A 12846-nucleotide genomic window follows, 5' to 3' on the forward strand; every position below is an offset into this window, starting at 1 on the left:
GGAAAGGAATAAGCATTAGGACCATAGAGGATGCTCTAGGACTAATGCTCATTGGAAAATGACCAGGGGTGCTGGCATCCCTCAGTTCTTTTTTCAGATGGGAAATGTTCTGCCCAAGGCAAAAATGCCCCTAAGATGTATTCTGGAGAATTGGGACCAATTTGACCCTCAGACGCTAAGAAACAACTCATTTTCTTCTGCAGTACCTCCTGGCCACGATATCCTCTTCAAGGGGGAGAAACCTGGCCTCTGGAGGGAAGTATAAATTATAACACCATCTTACAGCTAGATCTCTTTTGTAAAAAAGAAGGCAACTGGAGTGAAGTGCCATATGTACAAACTTTCTTTTCATTAAGAGACAACTTGCAATTATGTAAAAAGTGTGATTTATGCCCTACAACAAGCCCTCAGAGTCTACCTCCCTACCCCACCATCCCCCCGACTCCTTCCCCAACCCCCCTTCAACCCAAGGGTACAATAAGGACCCCGGTGCAAAAGGAGATAGACAAATGGGTAAACAATGAATCAAAGGTGGGAATATTCCCCGATTATGCCCCCTCCAAGCAGTGGGAGGAGGAGAATTCAGCCCAGCCAGAGTGCAGGTACCTTTTTCTCTCTCAGACTTAAAGCAAATTAAAATAGACCTAGGTACATTCTCAGATAACCCTGATGGCTATATTGATGTTTTACAGGGGTTAGGACAATCCTTCGATCTGATATGGAGAAATATAATGTTACTGCTAAATCAGACATTAACCCCAAATGAGAGAAGTGCCACCATAACTGCAGCCCGAGAGTTTGATGATCTCTGGTATCTCAGTCAGGTAAATGATAGGATGACAACAGAGGAAAGAGAACGATTCCCCACAGGCCAGCAGGCAGTTCCCAGTGTAGACCCCCTTTGGGACACAGAATCAGAACATGGAGATTGGTGCCGCAGACATTTGCTAACTTGCGTGCTGGAAGGACTAAGGAAAACCAGGAAGAAGGCTGTGAATTATTCAATGAAGTCCACTGTAACACAGGGAAAGAAAGAAAATCCTACTGCCTTTCTGGAGAGACTAAGGGAGGCATTGAGGAAGCATACCTCTCTGTCACCTGACTCTATTGAAGACCAACTAATCTTAAAGGATAAGTTTATCACTCAGTCAGCTGCGGACATTAGAAAAAAACTTCAAAAGTCCACCTTAGGCCCGGAGCAAAACTTAGACACTCTATTGAACTTGACAACCTCGGTTTTTTATAATAGAGATCAGGAGGAGCAGTCGGAACGGGACAAACGGGATTTAAAAAGGCCACTGCTTTAGTCATGGCCCTCAGGCAAGCAGACTTTGGAGGATCTGGAAAAGGAAAAGCTGAGCACATCGAATGCCTAATAGGGCTTGCTTCCAGTGCGGTCTACAAGGACACATTAAAAAAGATTGTCCAAGCAGAAACAAGCTGCCTCCTTGTCCATGCCCCTTATGTCAAGGGAATCACTGGAAGGCCCACTGCCCCAGGGGACGAAGGTCCTCTGAGTCAGAAGCCATTCACCAGATGACCCAGCAGCATGACCAAGGGTGCTGGGGCAAGCGCCAGCCCATGCCATCACCTTCACAGAGCCCCGGGTATGCTTGACCATTGAGGGCCAGGAGGTTAACTGTCTCCTGGACACTGGCGTGGCCTTCTCAGTCTTACTCTCCTGTCCTGGACAACTGTCCTCCAGATCTGTCACTCTCTGAGGCGTCCTAGGACAGCCAGTCACTAGATACTTCTCCCAGCCGCTAAGTTGTGACTGGGGAACTTTACTCTTTTCACATGCTTTTCCAATTATGCCTGAAAGCCCCACTCCCTTGTTAACGAAAGACATTCTAGCAAAAGCAGGGGTCATTATACACCTGAACACAGGAGAAGGAACACTCATTTGTTGTCCCTGCTTGAGGAAGGAATTAATCCTGAAGTCTGGGAAACAGAAGAACAATATGGACGAGCAAAGAATGCCCGTCCTGTTCTAGTTAAATTAAAGGATTCCGCCTCCTTTCCCTACCAAAGGCAGTACTCCCTTAGACCCGAGGCCCAACAAGGACTCCAAAAGATTGTTAAGGACATAAAAGCCCAAGGCCTAGTAAAACCATGCAATAGCCCCTGCAATACTCCAATTTTAGGAGTACAGAAACCCAACAGACAGTGGAGGTTAGTGCAAGATCTCAGGATTATCAGTGAGGCCATTGTCCCTCTATACCCAGCTGTACCTAACCCTTATACTCTGCTTTCCCAAATACCAGAAGAAGCAGAGTGGTTTACAGTCCTGGACCTTAAGGATTCCTTTTTCTGCATCCCTGTACATCCTGATTCTCAATTCTTGTTTGCCTTTGAAGATCCTTCGAACACAACCTCTCAATTCACCTGGACTGTTTTACCCCAAGAGTTCAGGGATAGCCCCCATCTATTTGGCCAGGCATTAGCCCAAGACTTGAGCCAATTCTCATATGTGGACACTCTTGTCCTTCGGTACATGGATGATTTACTTTTAGTTGCCTGTTCAGAAACCTTGTGCCATCAAACCACCCAAGAACTCTTAAATTTCCTCACTACCTGTGGCTACAAGGTTTCCAAACCAAAGGCTCAGCTCTGCTCACAGCAGGTTAAATACTGAGGGCTAAAATTATCCAAAGGAACCAGGGCCCTCAGTAAGCGATATATCCAGCCTATAGTGGCTTATCCTCATCCCAAAACCCTAAAGCAACTAAGAGGGTTCCTTGGCATAACAGGTTTCTGCTGAAAACAGATTCCCAGGTACAGCAAAATAGCCAGACCATTATATACACTAATTAAGGAAACTCAGAAAGCCAATACCTATTTAGTAAGATCGACACCTGAACAGAAGTGGCTTTCCAGGCCCTAAAGAAGGCCCTAACCCAAGCCCCAGTGTTAAGCTTGCCAACAGGGCAAGATTTTTCTTTATATGTCACAGAAAAAATAGGAATAGCTCTAGGAGTCCTTACACAGGTCTGAGGGATGAGCTTGCAACCCATGGCATACCTGAATGAGGAAATTGATGTAGTGGCAAAGGGTTGGCCTCATTGTTTATGGGTAGTGGCGGCAGTAGCATTATTAGTGTCTGAAGCAGTTAAAATAATACAGAGAAGAGATCTTACTGTATGGACATCTCATGATGTGAATGGCATACTCACTGCTAAAGGAGACTTGTGGCTGTCAGACAACTGTTTACTTAAATATCAGGCTCTATTACTTGAAGGGCCAGTACTGTTAACCCAGCCACATTTCTTCCAGACAATGAAGAAAAGATAGAACATAACTGTCAACAAGTAATTCCTCAAACCTATGCTGCTCGAGGGGACCTTTTAGAGGTTCCCTTGTCTGATCCTGACCTCAACTTGTATACTGATGGAAGTTCCTTTGTAGAAAAAGGACTTTGAAAAGCAGGCTATGCAGTGGTCAGTGATAATGGAATACTTGAAAGTAATCCCCTCACTCCAAGAACTAGTGCTCAGCTGGCAGAACTAATAGCCCTCACTTGGGCACTAGAATTGGGAGAAGGAAAAAGGGTAAATATATATACAGACTCTAAGTATGCTTACCTAGTCCTCCATGCCCACACAGCAATATGGAGAGAAAGGGAATTCCTAACTTCTGAGGGAAGACCTATCAAACATCAGGAAGCCATTAGGAGGTTATTATTGGCTGTACAGAAACCTAAAGAGGTGGCAGTCTTACACTGCCGGGGTCATCAGAAAAGAAAGGAAAAGGAAATAGAAGGGAACCACCAAGCAGATATTAAAGCCAAAAGAGCCACAAGGCAGGACACTCCATTAGAAATGCTTATAGAAGGACCCCTAGTATGGCATAATCCCCTCCAGGAAACCAAGCCCCAGTACTCAGAAGAAGAAATAGAATGGGGAGCCTCAAGAGGACATAGTTTCCTCCCCTCAGGATGGCTAGCCACCGAAGAAGGAAAAATACTTTTGCCTGCAGCTAACCAGTGAAATTACTTAAAACCCTTCACCTAACCTTTCACTTAGGCATTGATAACACCAATCAGATGGCCAAATCATTATTTACCGGACCAGACCTTTTCAAAACTATCAAGCAGATAGTCAGGGCCTGCAAACTGTGCCAAAGAAATAATCCCCTACACTGCAGGCCATTCATTTCAATGCCTGTATCTTTAACCTCCTTGTTAAGTTTGTCTCTTCCAGAATCAAAGCTGTAAAACTACAAGTCGTTCTTCAAATGGAGCCTCAGATGCAGTCCATGACTAAGATCTACCATGGACCCCTGGACCGGCCTGCTAGCCCATGCTCTGATGTTAATGACATCAAAGGCACCCCTCCCGAGGAAATCTCAACTGCACAACCCCTACTATGCCCCAGTTCAGCAGGAAGCAGTTACAGCGGTCGTCGGCCAACCTCCCCAACAGCACTTGGGTTTTCCTGTTGAGAGGGGGGACTGAGAGACAGGACTAGCTGGATTTCCTAGGCTGACTAAGAATCCCTAAGCCTAGCTGGGAAGGTGACAGCTTCCACTTTAAACACGGGGCTTGCAACTTAGCTCACACCTGACCAATCAGACAGTAGAGCTCACTAAAATGCTAATTATGCAAAAACATGAGGTAAAGAAATAGCCAATCATCGATTGCCTGAGAGCACAGCAGGAGGGACAATGATCAGGATATAAACCCAGGCATTCCAGCCAGCAACGGCTACCCTCCTTGGGTCCCCTCCCTTTGTATGGGAGCTCTGTTTTCACTATTAAATCTTGCAACTGCAAAATAAATAAATAAATAAAATTAAAAAGTGTCTGCTGAAGGCCTGCCTGCTGTATAAGAAAAGAAAGCACAATATCGACAACATTCTTCCATTTGCATCATTATCACTCATTTATTTCTAAAAGGATGGCCTCTGCTTGGAGGGAAAAAATGGGCAATTGAAGCAGAGTTAAAGCATCCTTAGGGCAATACACCTCTGTCTTTTTAAAGCCTTGGGCTTGTGAGGCTCACTGGTAGGAGATAAAATGTGGTGTTAGCACTCAGACACCCCCAAACACAGACAGGAACGACAAACACTGGCATTGAGTAAGTGCTCTAACACCCAAACTCAGGACCATGCCACACCTGTACATGTTACCTTATTTGGAAATAGGATCTTTCAGATTTAGCAAGATAAAGGAATACTGCACATGGGTGGGCCCTAAGCCAATGATTGGTGTCCTAATGAGAACAGAGAAATTTGAGCACACATGGGGGAGAATGCCAGGTGAACACACACAGGAACAATGCCACAGGAACGCACACAACAGGGAGAACGCCATGTGAACACACAGAGGGGAGAACGTCAGGTGAACGCACATAGAGGGGAGAATGCCGGGTGAACGCACACAGAGGGGAGAACGCCATGTGAACACACACAGGAACAATGCCACGGGAACGCACACAGCGGGGAGAACGCCATGTGAACACACAGAGGGGAGAACGCCATGTGAACACACAGAGGGGAGAACGTCAGGTGAACGCACATAGAGGGGAGAACGTCAGGTGAACGCACATAGAGGGGAGAACGCGGGGTGAACGCACATAGAGGGGAGAACGCCGGGTGAACGCACACAGCGGGGAGAACGCCAGGTGAACACACAGACGGGAGAACGCCAGGTGAATGCACAGAGAGGAGAACGCCAGGTGAACGCACATTGAGGGGAGAACGCCGGAGGAACGCACACAGGAGTGTAGAGGAACGCACACAGGAATGTGAAGGAACACAGAGGGGAGAACGCCGGGTGAACCCACAGAGTGGGAAGAACGTTGGGTGAAACAGCATAGACCGGATGAACCCACACAGGGGGGAGAACGCCGAGTGAACGCTCAGAGTGGGGAGAACACTGGGTGAACGCACAGTGCGGAGAACGGCGGGTGAACATACAGAGGGGAGAACACCAGGGGAACCCACACAGTGTGGAGAGAACCCCAGGTGAACGCACAGAGGGGAGAACGCCAGGTGAACACACACGGGGGAGGACGCCGGGTGAACGCACACAGCGGGGAGAGTGCCGGGTGAAAGCACACAGGTAAGTGAACGCACACGGGGCAGGAGAACGCCGGGTGAACACACACAGCGGGGAGGACCCCGGGTGAATGCGCAGAGGGGAGGACGACGGGTGAACGCACACAGAGGGGAGAACGCCGGGTGGACGCACACAGGGGGGAGGACTCCGGGTGGACGCACACAGAGGGGAGAACGCCGGGTGAAAGCACACAGGTTGGAGAACCCCTGGTGAATGCACACAGGGAAGTAAACGCACACAGGGGGGAGACCGCCTGGTGAACGCACACAGGGAGAACGTTGGGTGAACGCACAAAGTGGGGAGAACGCCGGGTGAATACACAGCGGGGAGAACGCCCGGTGAACGCACACACAGGGGAGAACGGTGGTCAAATATACAGTGGGGAGAACGCCGGGGGAACGCACACAGGTGGTAGAACGCTGGGTGAACGCGTACGGCGGGGAGAACGCCGGATGAACGCCCAGAGGGGAGAACGCCAGGTGGAAGGCACAGAGTGAAGAACGCAGGGCGAACGCACAGAGGAGGGAGAACGCCGGGGGAACGCACACAGTGGGGAGAACGCCGGGGGAACGCACACAGTGGGGAGAACGCCGGGGGAACGCACACAGTGGGGAGAACGCCGGGGGAACGCACACAGTGGGGAGAACGCCGGGGGAACGCACACAGTGGGGAAGAACACCGGATGAACGCATACGGAGAGTAGAACGCTGGGTGAACATACAGAGGGGAGAACGCCAGGTGAACACACAGAGGGAAGAACGTCTGATGAACGCACACATGGGGGAGGACACCAGGTGAACGCACACGGGGGGTAGGAACGCAGGAGGAAAGCACACAGTAAAGTGAAGGCCGTGGGAACGCACAGGGGAGAGAACGCCGGGAGAACACACAGGGAGGAGAATGCCGGGTGAACGCACAAGGGGGAAAACGCCTGGTGAACGCACAAAGGAGAACGCCAAGTGAACGCACCGAGAGGAGAATGCTGCGCCAACACACACGGGAAACACAACCGCGCGAGCACGCAGTGGGGAGAACGGCACGCGAACGCTCAGCAAGAAGAACGTAAGTTGAACGGACAGCGGGGAGAACGCCGCCCTAACACACGCGGGAAATAACGCCGCGCGAACACACAGGGGGAAGAACGTCACAGGGACGCACAATGGGGAAACGCCATGTGAACGCACAAAGAAAGGAGAACGCCACGTGAACCCGCACACGCGGGGAGAACGCCGGGGAAACGCACACAGTAAAGAGAACGCGGTTTGAACGCACAGGGGAGAGAACGCCACGTGAACACACGGGAGAACGCAGTGCGAACACACAGAAGGGAGAACGCCTGGTGAAGGCACAGAGGGGAGAACGCAGAGCGAACGCACAGGGTGGAGAATGCCATGTGAACACACAAAGAAAGGAGAACCCCTGGTGAACGCACACAGGAGAAAGAATGCCGAGGAACGCACAGAGTAAAGAGACCGCCGTGGGAACGCATAGGGGAGAGAACGCCTTGGGAACACACAGAAGGGCGACCGCCTGGTGGATGCACAGAGGGAAGAACGCCAGGGGAACACACACAGGGGAGAACGCTGGGCAATCACACAGGGTAGAGAACGCCAGGTAGATACACACTGGGGAAAAAGCTGCGTAATCGCACAGAGGGGAGAACGCCGGGTGAACACACAGGGCACGTTCTTCCATCATGCGGCTGCGCCAGAGTCTCTGAGTCTACTCTGGCTTAGAAGGCCGCCTGATTCGCAAATTGTTCATTGCTCAATCACATGCCTTTAAATTTAATTCAGCTGAAGTTTTTCTTTTCTCACGGCCCACCCACTAGATGTGGCTCTGTCACTGGTGCTGGCCAGTGGGGCATGGAGGGACCAGTGTCCTTCCCAGCACAGGCACTAGGAAGCGGCTGTGCCTTCTCCACACTCTTCTCCCTGACTCTTGGCTAGAGCTCTAAACCCAGGGTTAGATTCGGGGGCCTGTGACCTCCAATGGGAAAACAATTGCATCTTTATTTTTACCTCATATTTAGTATTTCCATCAATTATGAGTGTAGGCAAAAAAGCACAGTAACTTCGGCAGGACTGGTGTTTTGCTGGCAGTACAAAACACGTTTTCATATCCTATTCCTTGCTATCCTATATTCTTTCTTTTATGTGTTAAAAAATTTTATTCTGAGACCATTCATCAGGCCACTGGAAGGGGTTCATGGCACAAAAAAAGATGCAGCCCAGCAATAAGGTAAAAGAGATGACAGAGCCACTGGACACAAGAAGCCTTGCACCCTGAGTCACCCCATGGAGCACTGACGAGCCTCGGCTCCTGATTCATTATGCGGAGTGCTGCCTAATACCAGGAGCAACAGCACTGGACAGGGACATGAGTAAGAAATAAACTTCCAGAGTGTGAAGCTAGTGAAATGATGGGATGTGTTTATCACAGGGCTAGTGTCATCCTCACCAGCATGGAGACATGCAGGGCTGTGAACGGGAGCCTAGAGCTGCAAATTAGACAAGCCTGGTCCAGGAGACCTCTTGCAGGCTGCAAAGCTGCTCTCTCCTTTGCCTCCTCTGTATCTCAAAGGACCTGGGGTGGTGAAGGGAGTTCTGGGCCGACCTGAGTCAGCCTGAACAGGCCATTCCTTCAGCAGATTCCTCAAGCTCTGCCCTGGCCCCTTCCTCGGCCCACCCCAGCTTGCCCTCCAAGGGGCATTATCACTGTGACCCTCGTCTCCTCCTCTTGTTCGGGCTTTGCCATGGCAGCGCAGCAGTGCCCCTCTGCAAAGGGGTCTCGCATGCTGTTCAGCAGCTCTCTCCCCACCACAACGATGGGCAGTCAGATCCGAACTGGAACTCTGCCACAACCCAGGAATGTGAATACCAGTGGACTCCGGATAGGAGGGCGTGACCAAGGCAGTGGGTGAGAACCGGAGCTTGGCTAGCAGGCAGGGGTTCAGCTGCTTCCTGACCTGTGCCCTGGCACCTCTGACCTGGCCGGGGCTTCTCAGGGAGTGACCACTGCTGAACCTTTGAGACCCCAACATGTGTGGGCGCATTTCTAAGCCTTCCTTGCATGGACTCACTCCTCCCTAACGCTGTCCCATTTTCCAGACAGGGTCTCACCCACCCCCCACTGCTGCCCCCAGTGCTTTGATTCAGCCCCTCAGCTGTGAATGGAGTTGGTTCCTCATATTAGATCTCGATAAGACTATGGTGGGAGTCGGCGTAGAGCAAGGAAAGCCTGGACTTTCTGCCAGAAGGTCGGGGTGGGGCAGTGCAGGCCATGGCACCTCCTGGCTGTGTGCACAGGGTGGGCCACCCCAACCCGGCTCCCCACACTTCACGGCGTGCAGCAGCCTCCTGGGCCCTGTGAACATGCAGACTCTGAGCAGCAAGACTGCGCAGGACCCGACATTTGCATTTCTAAACAGCTCCCAGGGGATGCCAATGCTGTGGGCCAAGGCCCACGCTGGAGGAACACTGGCCAGTGGGCAGCTTTGGGGGACCTTTAAAGTGGGTGGAAGCACAGCTGCCCAGCCTGCGCCCACGGCTGCTGCAGGATCAGGAAACACAGCACACTCCTAAGTGAATCATCACCATGGTGACTTTTGGATTCCCATTGCCAGTTCCTGTGGAGTCAGAGAGATCTTAGCTCAGAAGTGCTGACAGCAGGGGCTGGCTAGCCACTGGCCACATGGGAAGAGGAGAAAGGCAGCAGGAGCCACCGTGAGGCAAATGAGCTACAAGACGCCGCTCCGTGTGACTTCCCTCCACAGCTCCCAACACAGGTGAAATTGGCTCAGAACAGCTCAGCATGTCCTACTGAGGGGCAAGAAGGATGCTGAGAAAATCCCAGGCAGCGTCTCAGCTGGGATGTAATTTGAGGGTGAAAAAGGTGTGTTGCTTGCAGTCTCTTCCTTGCTCCTTGCAGGTTATATTTGAAATGAATGTCAGAGCCATGCAGCCGCTGCCAACTAATTCCCAGCTATGAAGGTAAACACCAGCATCACCTGGGTCTTCTGGTCTACCTGATTCTGCAGCTCAGAGGGAACCATGCAGCTGGCAAAAACGACAGCGAGGGCAGGACTATGACCCAATTAAAGGAATGTGAGTTAAAACATGGGGAGCCAAACACCCAAATTCCAGCCTGATCCTAACTGGATGTAGGCATTAAACCCTTATGCTGTCATTCCCACCACTGAGTAGAAAGTGTGGCACATGGCTTTGTATCACTGTAAATATGATTCTATTTTACTGGCCTTCAGTCTCCCTCCTTTTGCTCACAGCCTTTACTGCAGCAAGCAGAGAGGGGCACTGCCTCCAGCACAGCCCAAGTGAGCTGGGTTTCCATGGAGGCGCGAAAGGGCTCCCTGTCTCCTGCACACACACACGGCTTCTGCTGCTGGACACGCACATAAAAGCATGTTTGCGAAGCCTTGCGTGGAATCCACAGCAGAGGTGCAAGGAGATCCAGGGGTCTTGACCTCCTGAGAGTCTTTGGGGCGGCAGGCTCGGGGGTTGTAGAGAGATATTTACATTCTTTCCACTCTGGAAGCCACAGAGACAGTTTGGGGGGGGGGGAGATTCTCTGGTCAAGAAATGAAATAGAAGAGAGAAGCAGAGAGAAGAGGAACGAGGAAGCTGGGTGGTACCAGGTCTCCCTAAAGAGGGATGGGGGGGCTGGGTGGTACTAGGTCTACCTGAAGAGGGATGGGGCTGGGTGGTACCGGGTCTCCCTGAAGAGGGATGGGGCTGGATGGTGCCAGGTCTGCCTGAAGAGGGATGGGGGGGCTGGGTGGTACTGGGTCTCCCTGAAGAGGGATGGGGGGGCTGGGTGGTACTAGGTCTCCCTGAAGAGGGATGGGGCTGGGTGGTGCCAGGTCTGCCTGAAGAGGGATAGGGGGGCTGGGTGGTACCGGGTCTCCCTGAAGAGGGATGGGGGGGCTGGGTGGTACTAGGTCTCCCTGAAGAGGGATGGGGCTGGGTGGTACCAGGCCTACCTGAAGAGGGATGGAGGGGCTGGGTGGTGCCAGGTCTGCCTGAAGAGGGATGGGGGGGCTGGGTGATATCAGGTCTACCTGAAGAGGGATGGGGCTGGGTGGTATCAGGTCTACCTGAAGAGGGATGGGGCTGGGTGGTACCGGGTCTCCCTGAAGAGGGATGGGGGGGCTGGGTGGTACTAGGTCTCCCTGAAGAGGGATGGGGCTGGGTGGTACCGGGTATCCTTGAAGAGGGATGGGGGGGCTGGGTGGTACCAGGTCTCCCTGAAGAGGGATGGGGGGGCTGGGTGGTACCAGGTCTACCTGAAGAGGGATGGGGCTGGGTGGTACCGGGTATCCTTGAAGAGGGATGGGGGAGCTGGGTGGTACCCGGTTTACCTGAAGAGGGATGGGGGGGCTGGGTGGTACCAGGTATCCTTGAAGAGGGATGGGGGAGCTGGGTGGTACCAGGTCTACCTGAAGAGGGATGGGGCTGGGTGGTACCGGGTCTCCTTGAAGAGGGATGGGGGGGCTGGGTGGTACTGGGTCTCCCTGAAGAGGGATGGGGGGGCTGGGTGGTACTAGGTCTCCCTGAAGAGGGATGGGGCTGGGTGGTACCAGACCTACCTGAAGAGGGATGGAGGGGCCGGGTAGTGCCAGGTCTGCCTGAAGAGGGATGGGGGAGCTGGGTCGCACCTGGTTTACCTGAAGAGGGATGGGGGGCTGGGTGGTCCTCGGCCTCCCTGAAGAGGGATGGGGGGCTGGGTGGTCCTCGGTCTCCCTGAAGAGGGATGGGGGGCTGGGTGGTCCTCGGTCTCCCTGAAGAGGGATGGGGGGGTGGGTGGTCCTCGGTCTCCCTGAAGAGGGATGGGGGGCTGGGTGGTCCTTGGTCTCCCTGAAGAGGGATGGGGCCGGGTGGTGCCGGGTCTCCCTGTGCGCACAGCACTGTGTGGATCCCCTTCGAGAGCCATGGGAGGCCTGTGTCCGCTCCAAAAGGCAGGAAGCGGCAGGGACCACATTTCTCCTGTCACCCGGGTATTCCCAACCCCTGGCTCGCTGCTTCTCCCCCAGAGCAGGAACTCTGCAAATAGTTGCTGAATAAACAAGTGAACCAATGAATGAAATAAAGGTGAGACCCAATGGGAAATGCAAGAGTTGCCAGGAACAGCAGGAGGACCACACTCCTGGGAGATCTCCCACGCCATGAATTATACCACCACACACCCACACGCATGCTGCCCGTGCTGTGGAAGCATAGCACAACTCTGTGTATGGAGCACACACCCCTCCAGAACACAACTCCATGTGTGGGAGCACACTCCCTTCCAGAGCACAACTCTGTGTGTGGGAATACACACCCCTCCGGAACACAACTCCGTGTGTGGAGCACTCACCCCTCCGGAGCTCCTGTACTTTTCCCTTTAGGCCATATAAGACACTGGTCAAAGAATTTCCATCCAGGAACCAGCTAGGACTCCCAGGGTCTCTTCAGGCCTTTCCCACTGCCTTCCCATCATCCCCAGCAGAACACCCATGGCCCTGCAGCCCCGCAGCCGGCAGTCACGCTCTGTCCTCCCACTCAGCAGCATGAGGGACAAATTCTAAATGTCTGCAGCGGGCCTTTGTTCCCGCCAGCACCGGGCTGTGTTTGCCTTTTCGTGCTTTGCATGCTTTCAGGCCTGAGTCCTCTGGCTTCTTTCCCCACCCTCTGTCCTCTGACCACCAGTTCCCTGCCTCGAAGCGATTGCTGCAGGTTTTGCCAACGCTTCTTCCTTCTCCACTTCCTGCACCTTAGCATGTTCCTTGAGGCC

The 12846-nt window shown here is 52.6% G+C and overlaps 1 long non-coding RNA gene across 1 annotated transcript; it reads left to right on the forward strand.

The window, feature by feature from the left end:
- The first annotated feature begins 6715 nt into the window (after positions 1–6715).
- Positions 6716–10315, forward strand: LOC134761585 (uncharacterized). Its single transcript, XR_010140399.1, has 2 exons — positions 6716–7671; positions 8249–10315. It is a non-coding gene; the product is annotated as an uncharacterized LOC134761585 (long non-coding RNA).
- The last annotated feature ends 2531 nt before the right edge of the window (positions 10316–12846 follow it).

This window comes from Pongo abelii, chromosome 5, assembly GCF_028885655.2.
Source record: "Pongo abelii isolate AG06213 chromosome 5, NHGRI_mPonAbe1-v2.0_pri, whole genome shotgun sequence".
NCBI lineage: Eukaryota > Metazoa > Chordata > Mammalia > Primates > Hominidae > Pongo > Pongo abelii.